The following is a 25010-nucleotide window of genomic DNA, read 5'->3' on the forward strand; positions in this document are numbered from 1 at the left end:
TATATATTGCAAACAAAAACGATTTTACAACTTTTAAGAAAAGGTGTTACCAGTAGCTTGACCCTTCCTTAATGAGGCCGAGTACATATTTCATCCAGAGAAAGTTCATTCGGTTACGTTCATGGATGTTTCTTCTGGTAGCAGCAAGTGTCCTTGACCCTCGACGGTTAACAGCCTGCTTTCGTGTCCTGCTTTCAACCGTGGGCTTCAGATGTCAGTTTTGGACACCCGAATCATCCCCAGCTTTAGCTTCTATTGCCTAGTGTAGCAGAAGGGTCAACACGATAGAAGGCATATATTGGCGACGCAAAATGTCAGCGGAGCTCCAGCAAACTTGTACAAGAGGTTACAGCATTGAACTTACTCCAGTATTGTAACATACCAGATTGGCCTATGAGCCATCGTCTTCTGGGCAGTGTTGCCCCTGGGAAATTATAGTATTATTGGGCCTAACATGACCGAATGATTGAACAGGCCAATTCTGCTTCCCGTCCAGATGAAGTAAGGGTCGAAGCGATGTAGTAATTTCTGGAGTATAACACCCCTGTATCCCTGGTGTCAGTCTCTTGGATATCCTTTGCTATTTGACGCTGTCCTTTTTGACACTCCGTTGTTGGTGGGGAGCAGGGGTGCTGAATCACATTCCTTTCATCATGTCACAATAACAAGCTGATTCATCCTGTCATGAAATGAAACGAAATAGATCACTCAACTGAACAAAATCCTAAACGCGTTGACTCATGGCCTCGGTCCCTGGAGATAGAAACAGTGGATTTTCTTTGTTATGAGGATATCTTTTTGTGAATTATAATATCACATTAATGAACTTTTAGCTCTTATAAGTTTCACAAGTTTAAAGCTCTGAATGTGGATTCAAACTGTATCTTGAACGTAGGCTCTGTTAAGAGTAAACTTAGGATTAGCCTCACTTTGTTTGTTTTGCATCAGGTCTTCGGTGGAAGACGGTGAGATTCCAATATATAGATGGTGGTGCTGTGGCGTGGCTTTTGGAATTCTATGGAAATGTAGGTTAGGTATATTTGATGTAAACATATTTATTCAAGAGAATGGATTGGGTACAAGTTATGCCAACTTAGTGAAACCCTCTCCTATTTAAAGTGCTTACATGCAAAAGTGAAACAAACTATATGTACAGGGTTAGAAAGATATATACAAAAGGATATATACAATACAATTAATACATGAACTATTTAGATCATAAACATTATATCCAATTACTGAACCTTTTGGAGTTGGATATATATTTTTGAACTTCTTTAAAAATTTGAATATTGTCACTGTACGGAAGATCTGCACTCCCATTTAATAGTACATCTACGTTTGTTGGTGATCTAATGTTACAAATTCTGCTTATAGTTTGAAACATTTCCTGTCTGATATTAGAATACAAAGAGGTTAGGTATATAAGGGTTGGTTGCTGATATGTATGTCCCCCCGGTGCTCTGGATTTACGCTAATCTCACCCAGCACTCAAGAGGCCTCGTCTGCACTGAACTTTCAACTGCTGTCAACAATCTTCAATCAGAACAACTGTTTTACTGCGAATATCAATAATTTGGTAAGTTTATATTTTAGATTTGTGACCCTATATTTTAGATTTGTGATTCAATAGTATCGTATTAGGAATTGTTATTTTGTTATTCATTGTAATCTTGTTTATTCAATATACAATTTAATATTATAGAATCGTATTTGTTTTATTTTGTTGGTTTCAAGTGGATTCACAAGCTTTTTGTCTCAGTACTTTCTAAACCGGAACACCTTCCCATCAAACTGAATCCTTTTGCCATTTCAAAGGCTATTTCTGGGATTTGTGGAGAGGTCAAGAATGTTACCCGTCTCTGTAGTGGTTCACTTTTAGTGGAATGTTCACAGAAACAACGCTCTCTCAATTTACCAAAACAAATGCAATAATAGAGGTTGATGTTTCTGCGGACAGAACACTAAACTCCTGTCGATGCATCATCTGTGACAGAGTATAATGTCTCTCCGATATGTCAGAAGAAGACATTGCTGCAGAGGTGCAGAGTTTCAGCAGTAAAGATTTTACCATTAAGAAAGATGGCATCAGTACGAAAACCAATACATATCTATTGACGTTTTCTCCTTTATTGCTTCAAACATTTATTAAAGCAGGTTATTTCAATATCGGAGTGGATGTGTATATACCCAAGCCATTGCGATGTTATAAATGTCAACATATCAGATACGGAAATACTTGCTGAAACTCATCGTTGTGGCGATCGCTTTGACGGTTTTGACTGCCGCAAAGAGTACAAGTGTGCTTAGGGGGATGACGCACGTCCCGCTTCATGGAAATCCTGCCGGGTGTGGCAATGGGAGAACAACAATATGAAACTCAAATGTGAGAAAAATATTTCGTACCTGGATGCCCTAAACATGCTAACAAATCAAACTTCAGCTGCGTCAAACATTAATAATAGTGATGCACTTGTTGAGTGCCTAATGTCCAACCATTGCTGCTCAGTGGCGCTTTTACAGGGTCAGTGGAAATAGGAAGGTTTTCAGTTGTTTCTTGAAAGGGGTGAGGTGAGGTGAAATTGGGTTTTACGTCGTGCTTGAGAATATTTCGCTCATATGACGACGTGCATGCCTATGTATGTGTATGTGCGGCTGCTTGTACTAGCCCAGACTTAAGCTGGTTTTATATAGTGCTAGCCCACTGAGATACCATGCCGCAGTGAAGCATGAACACCCCACTCAGACACATTATACTGACTCTGAGCCGACCAGTCCTTGTTGTACCCATTAATGCCGATTCTTGTAAGAGTCTAGTGAAGTGCAGGATCTACGTTTGATAGGAAGTGAGTTCCAGAGAATAGGAGTGTTGGCTGAGAATGCTCTGGTCCCCATGGCTGTCTTAGAGTCTGGCACTGAGACTTGGCATTTGCTCTGTGATCTGAGAGTTCTGTTAGGTTGGTAGTGATAGATGAGGTATTTGAGATATTGTGGTGATTGTGGATCGTTCAGGGTGGAGTAGGTGATGGATAGGACTTTGTACTTGATCCGTTTATGGATAGGGAGCCAGTGGAGGGAGTTTAGTACTGGTGTGATGTGCTGGTGCGGCTACATTACCTACGTTGCTACAGTCAGTCGCCCTGTCAGTGGAAGAAAAGCAGATTCCCCCTGCTGCAGCCAATGAATCTACTGTACCAGTCTGTCAATCTACGTCTGGTTCTCGGACAGATGGAACTGAACCCGAAACAACATCACCAACGTCTGTTTCACAACCAACGTCGACAAAGGGAAATACTAAGTAGAGAAACTAAATAAAGAAAAAACATTAGTTGTCCCTTCATCATCACAGGTCCCTTTACGAAACTCATTTGGACCTCTACATATGGTGGTTACTCAGGACAGGCGGAGGAATAGCTCCTCCTCACATTCACGAGAACGGTAGGCAATTGAGCGACCTTGACTCACTTGGTTAACATAATACAATGCAGAGGACTTAAAAATAACTTCAACGAAGTACAATTATTAATACATGATTTTCATCCATCCGCAATTTGCCCTCATGAAACATATCTTAAAACTATAGATATATTTATCATACTGTTCCATCCCTATCTACTGGAAAATATTCCGCCCTAGATCTGGCACTCACCGCTTCCATCTTATATAATGAATTTGAATGGATGGTTCACAATGAGGCTAATTGGTCATTATATTATTTTCAGGAACAGTGAAGATCCCATACAGTCTTTTTTCGGATATACTACATGTAACTGTCATTGCTGACAAAAAAATTCCTACTTCCCCTGCTATTCCACATATTTGTAAACCATGGTCTAGACACAGGCCATAAAGCTGAAATTTTAAGTGCCAAGGCTGCTGTTCATTGTTCAGTTACACACATTTAAACACAATAAGCGTCAGTCTAGAAGGAATTATGTTTCCAAAATACATTCCCGCACACCAACTTCAAAGTTATGGAACATGATACAAAGGAAAAAGGGCAAAGGTTCCAAATCGACTGTCCACCATCTGAAGGAAGGTGACAATTTATTAACTGATAAGTCTGACATTGTCAGTAACCTTGGTGAAACTCTAGCCAAACAATCTTCTTCATCCAATTATGTCCCTGAGTTTCAGAAACATCAGAGTGAGTGAGTTTAGTTTTACGCCACACTCAGCAATATTCCAGCTATATGGCGGTGGTCTGTGAATAATCGAGACTGGACCAGAGAATCCAGTGATCAACAGCATGAGCATCGATCTGTGCAATTGGGAACCGATGACATGTGTGAAGCAAGTCAGCGAGCCTGACCACCCTATCCCGTTAGTCGCCTCTTACGACAAGCATGTACTGAAGATCAATATTCTAACCCGGACCTTCACAGGCCCAGAAACATCAGAAACAACAGGAGAAGAAAAGAACTACTTTTAACTCAGACAATGGTGAAGATTGAATAAACTATTTTCACTACATGAGGTACATAAGGCCCTTGGGCAAGCTCATGACACAGCAACAGGGGCTGATAATATTCATTATAAGCTCCTGAAACATTTGCCTGAATCATGTCTGGAAACACTGCTAAATTGATATTTGTATTTGATACAATATGCACTTCAGGAACTGCAATCGAGAGGCAGTTACAGTTATGTCATAATAAAATTAACAAATGGTCAGTTGAAAACGGGTTTAATTATATAAAAAAATATAAGCCTCATAAGGAACCTGAACTATTTTTTAAATGGCACACCCATCAAGGTTTTAAGGAGGCCAATGTCGTGGGACTTATTTTTTAATTATGATTTGACTTTTGAAATGTCGTTTCTAAGTGGGGAGGGGACCAAACTACCCTTCTTACCTACACCGATCACTCGCCCGCTGGAAACTTGACTACGGCCCCATTGTATATAGTGGAGTCTGTAAGAGCAACCACCAAGGTCTAAGACTTTGTCTCAGAGTGGCGATGGGATAGCCTATCGGTTAAAGCGTTCGCTCGTCACGCTGTAGATCGGGGTTCGATTCCCAACATGTGTACAATGTGTGAAGCCAATTTCTAGTATTTTTCTGGAAAGCAGCCTAAAACCAATATGACATGGGCCAATATGACATTGTCGTATGTTGGTTACCCAGGCATGTTGGAATTTCTGGTAACACAATGGCGGATTTTGCTGCTAAAGCAGCACTCAGCATACATGTGACACCACATCTGATCTCTGATTACAAAGGTATCATTAGATCGTACATCCGTGTTCTAATGCAAAAGAAGTTGTGAACCCAAGTAGGTATGAATAAATTACATCAAATTAAACCAAATATCGGTTACACCTACTTGGGACTAAAATCAACACAGTCAAGCAGGACATGCTCCACCGTGATTCATTCATCACAAGGTCTGCAAAACGGAGGGTCCTCGCCTTTTATTAAGTCTTCATAAGTGTATCGTGTATGGCCAATGCGACATCTCCGCAAGTTGACCTCATCACATCTGGACTGACACCCCAGGTAGGTGTAACCAATACCTACTTGGCTGCCATGTGTAGTAAACACTGTCGTCATGGCAACAAGTCAGATGAGGATTTCTGTCAATTACACCCCCAATGTTCAAATATTTCCGTTTATATATCAACCCGTGAAGATCCGGGTTAGAATTCGTTTTCAGAACCCATGCGTGTCCTAAGGGGCGACTAACGGGATCGGGTGGTCATGCTCACTGACTTGGTTGACACATGTCATCGTATCCCAACTGAGTTTATCGATGCTTATGATGTTGATCACAGGATTGTCTGATCCAGACTCGATTATTTACAGGCCGCCGTGACATAGCTGTAACATTTTGCTTATTGTGGCGTTAAGAACACATTGTATATAAACAAAAAACATCGCATTTGGAGAAATGAATTGTTTTGAGAAGGGTTAGTACAAGGTTGTTTTGGGCGAATACCATAATGGCCAGGTTTGACATGACGCATCCGCCAATTCTAATTGTGGTACGTGGGGTGCATACAGCATGCTCTTTTGTGAAAACACGACTCTGCTCGTGTGTGAGATGACGTAACCACCACCCCCATGTCAGACCACCAACAGCAATTATCATGCCACGCCTTACAAATGTTGAACATGCAATTGGCATGCTCCAGACTGTGGCTGATGCACGTTCCATGAGATGCAGTAGACAATTCACAGCACGTGTGCATAAAACGGGTCATCTGATCGTCCAGGTAAGGCAGCCACGTGTGACAGCATATGCCGAAGGCAATCAAAGTCGGCTACGTCAGTTGCGTAATCGTTTTACGACCGCAACGTCAACCAGTAACGCACTGTTTAAGGGTCTCGTAACTCTTCGGACCTTACGCCCCTACCCATCTACGTGCCCATTGGGCCAATCTGGCACAGGTAAACCAAAATGACCGTCTACGCATAAATGCACCTGCACTGGTATGGGGTTGTGTTTTGTGATGAATCATGTTTTACGCTGCGATTTGTTGACGGAAGTGTGCGAGCATGGCGTCGCAGTGGTGAACGCATGCCCAGTGCTGCGTAAAGAAAGTTGATTTACTCTGTGGCAAAGCGTTAAGGTTTGGGAACTTGGGAACAATGCAGTGTGATATTGTGACCAAATAGCTCGTATTTTAATGGCATAATATGCAATATTTATCTTTGTGTTGAATAAGGAATTTAATCATTTGAAATGGTTAGTTTTCAGACTCGATTTGTGATAACTTGCTAATAGTTCATGGTCCTGTCACTCACTCACATATACTTCTTATAGTTTAACCAGGGTTTTTTCTTGTTACTATATGGCTGAAATATTGCCGATGGGACGTTACATTTTAACTCACTCAATCCAAGAGCTGGGCGCAGAGCTATTACAGCAATGGCGCGGCTTGCTTGATGACGTTTTCACCGGTGTTGGTCAGTCAATGAGAAAACATTGCCTTGCTGTTGTGAGTGCGAGAGGGAGGAGACACGGGGTACTGGACACACTCCAATACAGATGGTCAGTCCCTTTGAAATCAAAATATCACCGCTTTTAAGTTACTTCGAATAATATATTTGGCGAACATTATAGTCCTAATCATGTCAGTTTTGCCGTTTTGGCACATCCTTGGCTACAAAAAATGAAGCAACTTTCTCTCATCTTGCATTATAAGTATAGACCATTCTTAATGAGGCCTCATGAATATTCATATCTGTACCAAAACGAGGCTAAATGGGGCATGGACACAATCGCATAATGGCGACAAATCTCAATGTATACTTCCTGGTTTCAAATTTCCCTTGAACGGTACATTACGAAACTGTCCAGTAGTTCAGGGAAATCGCAGAGAAATGGGAAAGGGCTACACAAATGTTTCTGTAGCATATCCACGGATTGAAGGGTTAATAATTACTGTACATCACGACACATCACGATAAGTCATATGACCTAGATATCTAGGTTAACGTTTACCATGTTGCGCAGCATTTATGACGGGAAGCTACTCTAAAGTCACAATAGTGGAAATATTACCAAGGGAAGTCAATTACGTTTACTTTATCAACATATGAACAAAGCAAAAGACTAAACGTATTTCCTGACCTGGATTCAAATCATCCACTTCCACATGGGAGTAGTGTTGTTAATTCTTGAGCTGGACAATCGAGATTATAAGTAATATGTAGATCAAGATAGCTCTCCTCGAGTGGATCTGGACCAAACAAATTTGTTTGTATTATTCATGTCATGAAATTATTTGTTTGGTATTTTTTCTGTTTATGTTTCGTCCTATCGACTCTGTTTTATAGATACTGGGTATTTATTCACGCATTTATTTACAGTTGTACAGGACTAGTGGTGATGGCGAAGTGCGCGTAGCTGCATGTTACAATCGCAGAGGAAAAACGAATCGCCACATCATCATGTAGAAACTATTTGTTTCAATCAACATGAGTGGGACCAGAGACCATATCTGTTATATGGTCTCTGGTGGGACACAATGTGCAAGACAAAACTGGATGATTTTTTTCAAGTTTTTTCTTGACTGATTTGAAGGTGAATAATTAATTTACCTAAATGGACAAGTGGTACCTGCATGGGGAATATTTGAACCAATTTTCAATACTGTGTTACTATACCATAAAATTGATTTATTGTAGATCAGGTGTATTTATTCTGTACCACTGTAACTGAAGACATTTTTAAGGAGAACATATTATCAGATTAACATAACAGGATTCACACTACAGCAAACAATTAACCCAAATAAATAACGAACACCTGGAGTGCAGTTAATAATTACTTATTTTGAAATGGTGTCTTAAAAGTCCAATAACAATAGACACATTCACAATAGCTTCCAACTGTAATACTGATGAATAACAATAACATTTTCAGAGGATGCAAATTGAAAATATATTGGGTGCAATATTTATGTTGATAGAAGTATCCTTTTAGATTAGTCTGACATAAATGGCAACAATTACAGCTGGATCAATGCATAATTTATCATAGTTTTCTCCCCTTACACATTATCATAATCTCTTACCTATGAATGATGTTTTTTTCGGATTCCCAACTAACTCTTTTCAAACAGGATGAAATACATTCTTTTTCATCAATTATTAATTAAACAGCAGCAAATGAGTTACATTTACAACTATGCCATTATGAAAGACCTTTCTATTATTCAGTTAAATCCATCAATGTGTATATATTACAGCTGTCCCTTTTTTCATCCATCATTTACACAAAACAAAAGCACCAAACAATTTCATTTACATTCATGTCTGTCAATTTTTGTGCTGTTTGGGCAAGGTACTTCACAAAACCTGGGAAGATATTCAACAAATGAAAAAGTTCCAGCTAATCAGTGCCAATGTTTGAAATGATGGAATACTGTAAAATGTTCAATCAATTTGTATCATCATACATGAATTTACAAACTCCAAACTTTTCAAGTTCAAGTTTTCTGTTCAATTTTTCTATTTTGTCAACCTTTTCCTTGAGTTGCCTCCCCTGTTCATGTAAGTTTTGCTGGAGTTGTTCTATGTAGGACTGGGGTCAGTGGCTGCTGTATCACTCTCTGCTTCACTGTAATATAAGCATTGTAAAGCATCACTATTATCTCTTCGACCACACAAACAATAACTATATCTCTGGAATTACAAATATACATCAAGGAATAGAGGCTAACATCATTTCATATTTTAGACAGTATGGGCAATCAATATTTTTATATGAAAATAACATAGCATATAGGTCAAAGTTCAGTTGTATTAAATTCTTTAAAACCATGTCAGTTGGCAAAATTAACTTAATACGATCTGACATTCTTACTGTATCTGAGATGGTGACTGTGGTAGATTCCTTACGGGAGGTTCCTGAGCTGGTGACATGCTCACTGACTCTTAATTAGCAGCATCTGAAATGGATATTTAAACACTAAATATATTTCAGTTGGTGTAATTAGATTGTCCAGTAATATGTCCTGTATCCCTGAAGTACTGGTCAGTATGCAGTAATTTTGAAAGTAGATACATATTCAAGATATTTTTAACAGCATGTGTATGTCCTGCATACAAATGTATATGTACTTGAGATGTTACTTTGATTTGCAGCCAATCTAATTTCACGGACACAGAATATTTGCAAATAAAATTCCCTTGCCATCATGACAAGAGTGTCTGCACATGTCCACATGCTTAATTTTTTTAAATATATTGGACCGTTCATAATCTATGACTAGGGGGGTGATGATGATTTTAGGTGCGGTGTTTGTGGGGGTTGGGGTGTCTCCCAGTTTGTTTTGGGAGGCAGGGGGAGGGGTCAATTGTGTACATATGAACTAGGAGGGTGATCACTGATATTGAACATGATGACAATGTGTGTGTGTGTGTGGGGGGCAGGGGTTTGAATGTGTCTGTGTGTGTGACATTCACATTGTACATGTGCCCCTGATATTAAAACCTTGCATAGTGAACAGTTTGTACATTAAACGGCAGATCTAGACTATGCCATGTGTCGTAATTATTTTGTACTTACTATGAATCATTTTCCAGGATCTCTCCGTATTTTCGTCAATCACTGCCTTCTTCTGATCTTATTCTTGGGAATATGGTGAAAAGATACCGTAAAATCCTTACGGGCATCACTCCAACGCAAAGGCACACAGCAGTAATCTTTCCTTTTCGAGGTCGCCATTTTCAAAGTTGGGTCAACCTATTTAAGCCTCGCTTTCGATTTGACCTCGAGGTCATGCATATTGGCTAAGAATGGTCTACTGCAATCTAACTCGAAAACTAATAAACATAAAATACTCAATGAAACGCTGATCATAATCAAAACATCATACCCACTCTGAGGTTTTTGCAGAATTTATGTCCTAAAAATAATAAAGTTTAATATACTATCATTAAAATATTGACACAGTTCACTGTTTGTTACGAGGGAGGAGTGCAGAGAAAGGGACAGCCAGGTGTTCGAGAAGCACGTTCACAGACAAAGTTATTTATTCATTAACCTGTGCTGTGCCATCTCAATCCGTTCTCGAACACCTGAATGAATAATTATAACAGATTGAATATGTTTACACATTGTAATTATGATTTGTATTTAGGCCAATGGCCTTTCATGCAATAAACGCTTTGACTTTAATGTTTGTTCCACTGTTGACTGTGGAAGGTGCATAGAGGGCTGCTTAATACATAATCCTGTTTTAGCATATGCTAATTACGTTCGCAAACCAGATGTTTCCACTAGCAACTCATTTTGTTCTTTATTGGTATGTTTGGTACATGTGAAGTTTCTTTTTTGTTCAGTGTATATAGTATATACCCACAAGTGGAGTGAGTGAGTGAGTTTAGTTTTACGCCGCACTCAGAAATATTCCATCTATATGGCGGCGGCCTGTAAATAATCGAGTCTGAACCAGAACATCCAGTGATGAACAGCATGAGCATCGATCTGTGCAAATGAGAACCGATGGCATGTGTCAACCAAGTCAGCGAGCCTGACCACCCGATCCAGTTAGTAGCCTCTTACGACAAGCATAGTCACCTTTTGTGGCAAGCATGGGTTGCTGAAGACCTATTCTACCCCGGATCTTCACGGGTCCCCAGTAGTGGAATGCAAAATGTATAATACGATGAAACTTCAATCGATTCAGAATCCAGAGTCATATACATCCACGCTGCTTATAACTTATGCATTGTGTCTACGTTCAAGTACCAAGGCATCAGACTTGTAGGACATCTTTCATAATGAAAGGAAGTGTGTGTCTATGTGTTCTGCTTTGGACACTGACGTTGTGCAGAATACCTCAAGTTTGTCTTTGCTTCAGCTTCGAAGATATCGTCCAGGGTTATAAAATAGCCACTGATAAATCTGTAAAGCTTACATACGGCGTGACGCTGAAGGATTGCATCGTAAGCTGCATGTGCCAAAAGAGATGCACTTATTTCGGCTTCTCGTCAGGTTTTGGTACAACCATATGTGGTGTTAACACTGGGCCTGGACGAAAAAAGAATTACGAAGTTAGTCGGGGATGTTCCAAGACGTCCGACTTCATCAAATTGTACCCGCGTGTAAGTACAGACTGTTTTTTCCCAAACTATGGAATAAATGAGAGTGTTATATTCTGTCCCTTTAGCAATGTTATAGTACAGCACGACTGGCGAGACGAACGGACTTCATCCAGACCCGTTAGAATTGATCTTCAGTAACCCATGCTTGTCGTGAGAGGCAACTATAGGGATCGGGTGGTCTGGCTCGCTGACTTGGTTGACACATGCCATCATATTCCAATTGCGTCGATCAATGCTCATGCTGTTGAATACTGGATTGTTTGGTCCAGACTCCATTATTGCCAGATCGCCGCCATATAGCTGGAATGTTGCTTGGTGTGGCGTTAAGCAACAAACCAACAAATTCCATATCAATGTCAAATATGTTCTCGTCACGATATGGCTAACATATATTGCCGATGTGACGTTAAATTTTAACTCACTCACTCACTCACTCACTCAACTTGTCGCGAGGCAAACAACTGGTATCATCACTCGCATATAATGATTCACGAGCATGTGCTGACGATATTGTACACGTTTTATGGATATGGAATGGCTCTGTTTCAATTTATGAGATAGCTAAAATAATACCCTTGACATTAAAATACTCCTTGGGCTAGTCATCTTTTATTCACTCCGATCATCTTATCTCAATGGATGTGTTCTGTCTCTCTTAATTTATTATTATGAGGCACCAAAGCTATTATTCCATCTGGAAGGACCATTACGGCATCGTCGTTTCATGACCTCCTCATTGAAACTTCACTAGAAGTAGGTGTAACAGATGATTTATTGCATAAAATGCAATTATACGTACTTTGTGCCGCTTCGTTTACAGTAGGTATCTGATGTACCATCTACTTAGAGGCTATTAGTTGCTGTGTCCCAGCCACTGCGTTTCAAGTAATTCCAATGTGACCGGCTAACCAGTTTATGTCATATTGGCCATTAGCGAGATCATTATAACATTATAAAATTCAAGAATTTATTTCAATGGTTTGAATACAGAAGCGAGAATCAGAAGGTGAGTTGTTTACCTTTAGATCGAACATTTATGCATTCTAAAACTGTTAGCATGACTTTTGATTCTATTGAACTGTAGTGTAGTCATCATTGATAAACCTTCAAGATATGCCACTGGATTCAATAATAGTGGCGCAAGCAACTGTGCTACCATTCTTGGCTCCATCAGTAGATAATAATAATAATAATAATGGATAGCATTTATATAGCGCAAATCTCCGCAAAGGACTCTTTGCTCTTGCTTTGTTTTTCCCTCGTTCACTGGATGTCAATCTCAACGGCACATCGTATTGTCAATCTCAACTCCCTGGGGAGCATACAACTCTTGCAGCAACTAGGCGCACCGAGTTATTGTGGCATTCCCATCCTTACGATGCGTTTGCTTATATACTCATGCCAATAATGGTTGTCACCCCCTTCAAATTTTTTTATTGGAGAGGGGGTGTGGCATTGGGGTGGTGATTGGGGTGACAACCATTATTGGCGTGAGTATAAATTAGTTCATTTGTGTTTAGCATGTTTAGTTTTGTTAATGAGAGAACTACGTGTGAGCCTACTAGATGCCACGAAAGGGGAAATGACAGAGTGTAGGTATCATTAGATCAGTTTTGTAATTTATTGTAAGGGCAGCGCGGCTCGGTAACCCGAGGTTCAGTCTTTGATGGATTTTATTCCACTTACCTTATCACGGACCCCAATTGAAGATGGAGCCATAGTCTAGTTTTGAACGGATAAGTGATCTGTATAGTTGGGGGATGGTTCCCTTATCTCCTCTCAGCGTCATAGTTGAAACAACTAGTTGTAAGTCTGGGATTTAAGACATTCATTGTTCATGTGTGTCAAAGTTAAATGTGGTCGAAAATTATTTCCAAGAACTTTGATAGTTCTTGGTATCTGTGAGGGTTGTATTGGCTACAAAAGTGGGAACAGTTCGGTTTTAGCTTTGGAAATGTCAATCCCTTTTCCAACGGGCATTCATGGATGTCATAGTTGTTTTCATGACACAAATCATCTACAAAATGCGATCCATCAACTAAATATCTTTGCAATTGTCTGTCAGTTAAGAAATTCGATATGAACATAGGCAGACTGCTTCACAATCCATAACCATGTCAATATAATGGTTTCGTGAAGCGTCTTCTGCTTTTTCTAAATGGGAAAATATAATTTTTTAACAAATGACTCAAATCTATATATAAGGTCAACAGCACCTCACTTTGTGTTTAAGCCACACCGAATGTTTGTAACTGAATTCTTTTGTGTCCACGTATCATGCCAATCTACTGTTGACCATGTGCTGCTGGTTGGTGAAATGGCTGAATGATCTGAGCGACCACTATAATGCCGTTGAGAATTTGATATTGCAGAAACTGTCTTCATGCCATGAAGATGGATCTTTCCAGATGTCCATATATGATAAAATACTCATAGAAACGTTTTCAAACATGGTCATGACAAGTGCTGCTGGAGTCCAAGAGCGGTATGACCTACATGTATTTAAGAACTTCAATGAAATATTCCCCATTATCTGAAATATAAATAATCGTTTTCTTCTTCTGTGTGTTTAGTATGTAGGAAGATAGCTGAGCGAGAAAGAATGCATTGACAGGGTCTATTGGCAACATTTGTGGTACCAATTTGGCCACGAACTTTAAGAGGGTGGATGCAAGAATAACTTTTCTTAGACAATAAAAAGGCATGACACACAACAAATATTCATATTGATTCAAAGAAATACTGAAGTATCCAATGCATAGTTTATAGAATTACACATATGAATAAATGTGAAAAGTTTTACGTGATAGAAAACTGTTGTCATTGACTTTATTTCCGTTTTGAGAAGTATCAACCCTCGAATATTTTGCAATTCTAATAGATGGGCCTTTAAATTATGCCTTTGAAAATTAAAAATACATTTAAAGTTCCGTGACATACTCAAGAAAACGCGAGAAGACAACTCATTTCCACCACATTGTTGTTTAATGTCATCAATTGTGCTAATTTGATCGGCTCAACCTAAATCAGATCGCTGTAAGATTTGTTCATATTGTATCACGGTTTTCTTGCCTGTTTCAGTTGAGCCTTCTTACCGACGAGCTCAATACCCGATTTTGAAAAACTAAAAAAAATATAAAAAAGGAAAAAGATGAAAATAAACCAAAACATCAAACAAAAAAACATCAAGCAAAAACAATGTTGTAGTTACAAACATTGGCCATGTCTTTCACAACGGTTTGTATTGCTGAAAATAATACGTCATAGGTCCAACGCTCGTTCACAGATAGGGCTTAGATTGCTGAAAATATTACGTCATAGGTCCAACGCTCGTTCACTGAGAGCCATTTCATATAAATACGGCTTATATTGCTGAAGATAATACGTCCTGGGTCCAACACTCGTTCACAGATAGCCATCTCATATAAATACGGCTTATATTGCTGAAAATAATACGTCCTGGGTCCAAGACTCGTTCAATGAGAGCCATCTCATATAAATACGGCTTATATTGCTGAAAATAATACGTCCTGGGCCCAACACTCGTTCACTGATAGCCATCTCATATAAATACGGCTTATATTGCTGAAAATACGTCCTGGGTCCAAGACTCCTTCACTGATAGCCATCTCATATAAATACGGCTTATATTGCTGAAAATAATACGTCCTGGGCCCAACACTCGTTCACTGATAGCCATCTCATATAAATACGGCTTATATTGCTGAAAATAATACGTCCTGGGCCCAACACTCGTTCACTGATAGCCATCTCATATAAATACGGCTTATATTGCTGAAAATAATACGTCCTGGGTCCAAGACTCGTTCAATGAGAGCCATCTCATATTAATACGGCTTATATTGCTGAAAATAATACGTCCTGGGCCCAACACTCGTTCACTGATAGCCATCTCATATAAATACGGCTTATATTGCTGAAAATACGTCCTGGGCCCAACACTCGTTCACTGATAGCCATCTCATATAAATACGGCTTATATTGCTGAAAATACGTCCTGGGCCCAACACTCGTTCACTGATAGCCATCTCATATAAATACGGCTTATATTGCTGAAAATAATACGTCCTGAGTCCAACACTCGTTCAATGAGAGCCATCTCATATAAATACGGCTTATATTGCTGAAAATAATACGTCCTGGGCCCAACACTCGTTCACTGATAGCCATCTCATATAAATACGGCTTATATTGCTGAAAATAATACGTCCTGGGTCCAACATTCGTTCACTGATGGGGTTTATATTGCAGAACATAATGCGTCCCAGATCGTTTCTGTGCTAAAGTACTGTCGGAAATGCTAGAAAATGCCTTAATACTTTGATAAAGGTGATAAATGTACTATGTTGTCAATATATCAACTCGCCTATAGTGTACCTAATTTTTATTTCAATCGATTTAACATTCCCATGCATTTAAAGGGCAGTTTACAGGAGAGAATATGGTACCAAAACAACAACTTAGGATTTTTTCAGAGTTCAACAACAGAAATCTGAAATAGTCTTTACATTTATGCTAATAATACAGGTGGTGTAAAAATATGAATCAACGTTTTTCTTTAAGAAATAAATGTTGAATGTTTGTGTTACTTTACTTAATTATCGTTTCTTTATACAAGAAATATTAATATAAATGTTAAGTCTTGATAAATAAGTTTCCCGTCATGCATGCACATCTTTATCACAGGGTCCACTAAGGCCAACTATTTGCAATGAATTGTTGCAAAGGTTTACAAGTTGTTTGTGCTTGAAAAAGACAGTGGTAAACCTTTCATTAGTTTAGAAAGGGTTTATTACATAATTTGTAGAGCTGTTGGTATGTCTTACCAACAAGTTTAAAATATTGTGAACAAATCAGACAAGACAGGGACCGTCTCAAAAGCGAAACCGGGACGTAAAAGCATCCTTGACAACTTTGACAAGGGAGTACTTAGACGGGCGGTCTACAAAGTTTATGAGAAGAAGAATATATATATTCTAAAGAAGCTACACCAGTGACTTCGTTAAACCTTGGGCCAACGTTCACAACTAGATTAAACTGACCGAATTACATTTATATTTTTGCAATGAAATATTCTGTTGACATGCAAAACATTTATTAAAACGTTGCACATTTCTACAATCAAGATAACACAAATGATAGGATTCTTTCCAAAGTACAGTAATTCGTATGTTTATTTCAAAACAAACACACATACACAAATGATCCCTTACATAACCAATACGTATACTATACGTACACATATTCAACATTTTGAAGAAAACATCTATTGAGATGACCCCTCCCCAGAGCGTGTGCTGATGACGTAACACAGGCAGTTAATGTTTGTATCAAATAACGTCCCACTACTCGTTATTTTTCTAAGTTTTTGGTATTTTCATCAGTAAAAACACATTTTAGGGCATGTCTTAAAATTTATTCCCTCGGTCTACTTTAGGTAGATGTTGCTTAAAGTGATATTTGTTATTTAAGTAACTGTAATACCTCTGAATTTTAAATATAAGTCAAAAAGCATTTTTCTAGCATTTCCGACAGTACTTTAGTTCTTGCCCCTTCGTCAGGTGCCATTCACTGATAGCCATCTACATATAAATACTTATCATTTATATGTAGATGTATGTGGTGTGTATAACACTTCCAAATTCTTATTTTTTGTCATCTACTGGTAATGAATATGCATATGTACAAACAGTGCGGACATTCGTGCAAATTCTCACCTCCAAGCAGAAGTAGGATTCGGGAACAGTGCTACTGACATTTAAATGACCGCGGTGATAATTTCTCCGCCTCAAATCTTTGGGTCTTGTCTCATTGGGTTTTGGGTTTTGTAGACATGACATCCTTGCAACACACAATGGATATCAGGCGCGTAGGAAGCCATGTTTTGTTCGTGTAAGACCGATAGGTTGCAAAGCTTCACGTTTAGAAAGTATTGCTGGCTTGCCCAACCTTTTTAGCAAAAATCACGTGTAAGCCTGGGCGTATTTTTATAATGGTAGCTACGCTCATGGATATCGCGTGCAAGGATAATTCGAGGGAACATCTCTTCAGCAGCAATGTTTATCTCCGGATGTAACACTGACAAATCCACAAAACACGCCCGGTCTTCTGATTGGCTCAAGTAGACGCATGCGCCAGACGTGATTGACAGACTGGATCGGACTATTCTTACAGTGATTTAATAAATCAATTGTCGTGCAATGTTAACGTGGCCATTTCCGAACTGAAACAGTAAGACAACTCGATTATTTACAGGCGAACGGGATCCAAGCGCACTCAGCAATATTCCAGCTATGGCGGCGTTCTGTAAATAATCGTGTCTGGACCAGACAGTCCAGTGATCAACAGCATGAACATCAATCTTCGCAAACGGAAATACCTTCTGCCAATATCTCAAAACTCCAAAATTGCATCTGGTTAAGCAATATTTTTAACTAAATAATTCAGGTCAAGATGTTCCCGTATTACGAGCTATATCGAGTACAAGGGCCAATTGAACCTTCACCACAAGATGAGCTGAAACCTAATATGGATATGTTTAATGGTGTGTTAGTCTACTTTACGTAAATATGCTTTACCTGTAGATCGCGAAGTGCGACTTTACATGCAACCAAGGGAAGTAACTCTATTTATTCTTGTTTGCACGAAGTCGACAACGGGTCGGATGTCTGCCTACAAAACGGTACGCAGTAATAATGTCTGTAAACTTGAGTTGTTAAAGCTATATTTGAATGAGTTAGATTATGGATAATATTTTTGGTGGCATTTTTATGGTGGGTTTGCTTACCTTGCAGTTAATCGTTCGTGACAACTTACAAGCCCGAAACAAGGGCAGACAAGTCTTGAAGTACTAACACGAATAGCCTCAATACTGTACTGACAGTGGCATGAATTAAATAAAACAAGGAGACAAGATACGAACGCATTCTCGTTATTGTCAGACAACCACATTGCCTAACCTGTACAATTTTCTGTGATTACCTGCAACGAGTGCTCGTTGACTGCTTTCATTTTCTGCATGTGATAATGGTATTATCGCCAATATCGTATACACTCTGCATGTTATAAACTGCTTTCTCTAAATCATTAATTAAATTACCAGTAATACCCACCACTTTAAGCTAAAGAGAGCCGTGATGTAATAACTGCCTGCTTTGCACGACTGCATCAGCCAAAATATGTCTGTTTTATTCCTTTTCTGTTTGTGATAAACGAAACAACGATATACGAATAGAGTGCTTAGCTAATCACGTTCATTAATGTAGTATACAAATAGGTCAAAGCAAGGTTCAGTTAATCTGAGTGTGGACAACAGCGAATAAATACCGCGGGCATGTCACGATAACCCTAGGATTCCTACCATCAGTGTCAGGTTGTTCTAGGAAGATACATGACCATGATGACGGAGACCTACTTCAACACCAAACAGATTCTAGTACTTTGGGGGGTTGAGTCCCACTTCCATTTTTTGCGGAAGCTCCGGTGGATGAGTGGATTAAGCGACTGACTTCGTGTGCTTTCGATTAGGCGCCTAACTCTGAGGGTGTGGGTTCGAATCCCGGATGGGACTCAACCCCCAAAAGTACTAGAATCTAAGTGTAACCCCTCAAAACATGTGTTACATTTGACACTTTCTAAATGACCTAATTCATCTGGCAAGATGCAGTCCCGCTGCCCCTGCCGAAGAACTGCGCCGGCAATTGAGCATTACCAAGGCCCGCAAATAGCCAATATGAACACCGTCGACCATCTTTAAGACCACTTGCCCCGTGAAGGTCTGGGTTAGAATTGATCTTCAGTAACCCATGCTTGTGGTAAGAGGCGACTAAAGAGATTATAGTAAAGTGTGGGAGAAATGATTTAAACATCGTCCATGTATCTGTTGTTACAGGCCCTGGCTGGATCATGTTCCGACCACACATGTGGCTGGAGGAGGAAGTGTGAGCCCCGAGCTCCTGCTGGCTACCGCTGTGTCTAGATACTGTCCGAGTTCCAGTTCAAAGATGCATGGACTTTTACATGTTCAACCTTCAACAGTATTCATCAAATGGTTTCCGACTTCAGACTGAATACAGAACGACTATTAGACAGTGGTCAGATAAGACATGTCATATTCGGGATTACACTTCCCTAGTAAAGAATAAATTCTGTTACAGGCGAATCTGTCAAATCCGGACTCTTTGTAATCCGGTTTTCTCCATAATCCCGACTACTCTCTGAGTCCCGGCAAAATTAAACATACACATACCCTTTACCCTTATCCTCCAGGTTGTCATCAGAATAACATGTCCGCTCCCCCCTCATCTGGCTACAGTTAATGGTCCCAGTCCTGTCTCACACATCAAAGTGACACACAAAATATAAACACACACCCCATTCCAACTGCATGTCAAATAAAGTTAATCCCCCACAATGTGTGTGTAAATTGTCTCTGATGTAACAAGTCATACTAAATTATCAATGTAATAATTTACTTCATACAGGTGCATGTTCCCAACGCTATTACTTCATAAAACCACGTTATGTTACCATTTTGTGAACATTGTTTTACTGTGTAGGGTTGTCAGCAACCAGGTCATACTTGGTGTGTTCTACTTTGTTTTATAGCTACACTCTTACTAACAGTAAAAGTTTGCATCCTATATTCGTTTTGTTTTGTATTCCTACAAATTGTGCTACCCTGATTTGATATGGGGCAGTTAATTGCAGGTCGTCACATACCTTACGTGTTAAAACCCTAAATTATACCTCATCAAGCCAAAGTCCCGGTTCGATTCCCCACCCTGGTACAACTGTTTGAGCCCATCTGTTTTGTGCCACCATTAATTTGCTGCATAAAACAATACTCAATAACTCACTGATGGCGTGTAAACCTCACAATGACAGTAATCACCAAGCTTATGTTGTTACGCCTATTTTCTATATAGCTGGCTGGCAGTAAGACTTAACGTTCAAATTAAAGAAAATAGCCACAAAGCCACACTAATAACCACATCAGTACACAGTTCCAGTAATTATGCATCCAGCCATCTGTCATAATGTTTCAGCAGTTTATTTAAAAGCTCAATTTTCTAATATTCTATTGTCACAGAAACTACAAAGTCCATTCTGGCTGATGATATTTATTGTATGCACGAAACCTGTGGGTCACAACAACATGTTAAGTTGCTGCCTGACATGGTGTGTCATTACACAGATAATATAAATGTTTATCAATTATTAAATACTCAAAATATATTCTATGGAATTAATTGTATTTTAAACAATTAATTTTATCACTGGCAATTTCCCCATAACATTGTTTAATATCATGTTGAATATACTTCATACCTGAGAAATAAATACCTTTTGCATAATTAATTAAAACAAGCATTCCAAATTCACAACATTCCAAATTCACAACATACCTGTGGGTCACAACAACATGTTAAGTTGCTGCCTGACATGGTGTGTGCTGGGCCTCTGACACATGTAGTTTTTATAGAGAGCAGTCATGTGACCTGCCTCTGCAACATTTGCAGGGATTGCATGTGCCAAAGCCCAGGGTGTTCCAGTCAGACCACAAGTAAGGTAGGCTGTTTACACCAACATCAGTGAGAGTGCTGAAAAGTATGGTGCAGTGTTAGTGACAGATATTTGCCTGTGACACTATTAAGTAAATTCCTATAACTATATATATATTGGTTCTTGGGGTAATTTTAAATGCCTATAAGGGGAAAATCCAGTACTTATAAACTTAGTATGGCCCATACACCCCGCAAGTTGAAAGCATCCCTGTGAAGACCACTATATGTCAGACACACACACACACACACACACACGCACACGCAAACGCACGCGCGCGCACACACACATTAAATATTAGAAAGGGGCTCTTAATCGAGTATCCATTTCAACACCTTAAAACAGTCCATTCCCACACCGCACAATATGCAAAATTACTGGCATGGATTACACTGTTAAACAAATAGAAATAGCACATGCAATCGAGTCATATTTAGAAAACTGCGCGAAATGCTCTCATGTGATTCAAGTTATCGCTGTGAGCACGCTGTTTTACAAATCCTTTCGGTCACAAAAACACCATTATTTAGAACAAAGTATTCATTAAACGGCCATAACATAGATCAGCTGTTTGATGTGACGACATCCACCTAAACACGCACATCTGTGCAAACCACAAATTCACTGTGGCCGGGATTCATATATGGTCTGTTGGCTCACACATAATTGAAAGAAAAAAACAAAGCCTGCACCCATTGCTTGCACAAAAGATGGCACATGAAACAGAATTTAATATTTGCATATATTCTACTGCGCTGGTTGAATGTGTAGTCTTCAGTTACCATAACTATGTGAAATGCTATGATTTTATCACCGCTTCACTGAGCATGGATACAACAGTGTCGCCATACTCCCGTTTCACCACTAGCATAGCTCATATCAACGCAACAGTATTTCCGATTTTCAAATTAGGCAAGTTTTCCAAAGCATCTGGTTCGCATCTGGCACCTGGCACAATTCACTGGTAATCATCTTAGTCAACCCTCGCCTCGCCAACTGACACTGTAAAGGTTAAAAAAGTCCAGAAACTTCAATTTTACTTTTAACATTACGGAAATAAATAAACATTTTAAAGAAGAATTGCCTGCTTAAACATATAGGGCTCTTTAATGAACACATCTCTTTTGGTAATATCTTGTAAACATTTCATCACAAGGTAACAATAATACTTAATCATTTTCACCAACGTCATTGCCGAAAAATATACAAAGTTCATTCCGATGAAAGAATATGGCCCACACTGCACCAACAATATCTTATTAATTATTGAAGTAACAACAATAATCGGTGTTTATATACTAGGCACATAAAGAAACTGTGCATACAAAAAATTAAAATCTAAAGTTACCAAACCTGTGTAGACACATAAGGTTTCAAACTCAGAGATTAGTGACATGTATCCAACATGCATGCACGTGCCACGTTCCGTGACGTCAGTGGTTTCGACCTTGAGACGTGCAATACGTTGTTGCACGTGCATTCCGGGAAAGAAAAACAGAGCAAATGAATGCCACACAATACTGTCACTTTGGAAAGCTCAACCCCTGCCCTTGCGATCGTTCAAAAAATTAAACGGCTATTGAAACGCATAGCATGCCAAGCCTCACGTCTGCACAACGTCATGAGGCCATTGTTATGGTCCGTGGGTGAATGTCTCAACGACAAGTGGCTGCACATTTCCACTGCCACCGGAACACCATTTCTGCACTGGTGAGACACTACCAGAACACAAATGACGTCATCGTGTAACAACGCCAAGACAGGACAGATGGATAAGGGTGACCCATCTTCGCCACAGACTGCAGTGATGACTACCCGAACCATCCCAGAACTTCGCCGTATCCACTCCAAGACAGTTCGACAACGTTAACGTTATCACGTGATCAGACCACGACGTCCCGCCATACGGCCTATCCTGACACAACGTCATCGACAAGCTCGCCGAAATCATATCCGCAGACATGGTGTAGAAATATTGTTTTTACAGATGAGTCCAGGTTTAACATTTCCCATAGTGATGGACGTCAACGTGCCTATAGACGCGTGGGAGAACGTTATGCACAGGCCTGTGTCTTGGAGAGGAATCGCTTTGGTGGTGGTTCCGTGATGATTTGGGGTGGAATAACAGCACGCCAAAGAACTCCTTTGGTGATTGTTCAGGGGAACTAAATTCCTTTTCTGCAACGTCATGGCCCTGGGTTAATATTCCAACAGGACAATGCCCGCCCGCATACGGCAAGGGTTGCTATGGATTTCTTGCAACACCACAACGTTGACTTACTGCCTTGGCCTGCAAATTCACCGGATCTCTCCCCGATAGAGCATGTTTGGGACGAGATGGATCGACGTCTACGCCGTCTTCCTCATCCGCCAGATAACGTCCTTGACCTTGAGAGAATCTGGCGTGACATCCCACAAGCCTTCCTTGCACGTTTGATGGGCTCTATGCGTCGTCGATGCACTGCTGTTCTCAATGCCAATGGTGGACATACCCGTTATTGAGCTTGTGACATGGTCGTTTGACCCCTGTCCCGCTTGTGAACTCGTGACGTCATTGTGATTGACTTTTCAATTGAAATTCTCCCGACTTGTTATGGTCTCATGATCCCTCCATTAAAGTTTATATGTACCTTTGACATATGTACCTTCGGACTTATCAATTGGGATCATATTTTGACAATGCACAGTTTCTTTATGTGCCTAGTATATATTGTATACTTGGGTAGGGATACTACTAATTACAATAATAAACAAACCGTGTGGAATTATCTAAAAGGCAAAACAACTTGGTCCAGCAACTTATTACTATCATTACCCATCTGAACTAAATACCCCACAGTTTAATCTACAATTATGATAAATGAAATTACCTCGTCACTGTACCTACGTTTATGCTGGTAACGTGCCATTATTTCCCTCGAATTAGCAGTCTTCAACGTGTTTACAATGAAAATCATTTACAACACTGATAAACTTTCATGCTTGGCATGTTGGGATGCTGGTAACGCAACAATACCCCAGGCTTACCTCAACTCTATTTTCCTTAATGTCAAACCTAACTTCACCCTACGCACAAAACACAGTAGATTTCGTATTTCAACTTCATGTAATTATTCTATATAAAACATATTCATTTGTCTCGAAAATATTCTAATGGTAATTTTCCCCCCAATATTTATCATATAATGTGCTCAGATCTGTCACATTAACTGGAATTTCCATATTGCTCAAACTTCATTACTGTGCATACACCTCACTATAAGCAAACAATATCTAACTTATGCAAAAGCCTTGTTAAAATACATCCATATATTCATACCCAATTAACAAAAATTCATAATATGTTTGCCTACCTTATAAACGGTGTTTGTTTCCGTCCACAAATATTAAAACACTTCCTAAAGAATTCACACTTTCACCACTCTCATATATGCAGCAAGTCTATCACAAGGTACGTGAAAATCAACACGATATAGCCATCAATTGGTCTGTGCTCGCTCGAATCAGTAGGGATAGAGTTAGTCAGAATCACCGGTATTCCACCGAAAGTTCATCCACTCTACTCACGCTCCTTTGTGTCTGTAGCAAGTCAAAATAGAACCGCCACAATGCTGCTTTCTACTGGTCTCCTCGCAATTTCCAACGGAATCTCAGCCACTGTGATTCCTTTGCCAAATGCGGGGTAGAGGCAATTCAAATCAAATCATCAAACTCACTCGTCATAAAAATCAACAGTCTTTGATGTGTTGCAACAATGTCACTTCAAATGTTCCTCGTTCACTGAACACCGTTATGAAAACAGTTTAGGCCTCTTTCCCAATGCCACACTGTTGCGTTACCACCAACACCGTACATAACAAGGTCA

General features: G+C 39.5%; 1 long non-coding RNA gene across 1 annotated transcript; it reads right to left on the reverse strand.

Moving 5' to 3' along the window:
• Nucleotides 1–5399: 5399 nt before the first annotated feature.
• On the reverse strand, nucleotides 5400–14632 carry LOC124255752. Its single transcript, XR_006892751.1, has 3 exons — nucleotides 14622–14632; nucleotides 14521–14522; nucleotides 5400–5517 (listed from the first exon to the last, which is right to left on the reverse strand). It is a non-coding gene; the product is annotated as an uncharacterized LOC124255752 (long non-coding RNA).
• Nucleotides 14633–25010: the final 10378 nt, after the last annotated feature.

Source organism: Haliotis rubra, unplaced genomic scaffold, assembly GCF_003918875.1.
Source record: "Haliotis rubra isolate DU_JTF1 unplaced genomic scaffold, ASM391887v1 Scf1157, whole genome shotgun sequence".
NCBI lineage: Eukaryota > Metazoa > Mollusca > Gastropoda > Lepetellida > Haliotidae > Haliotis > Haliotis rubra.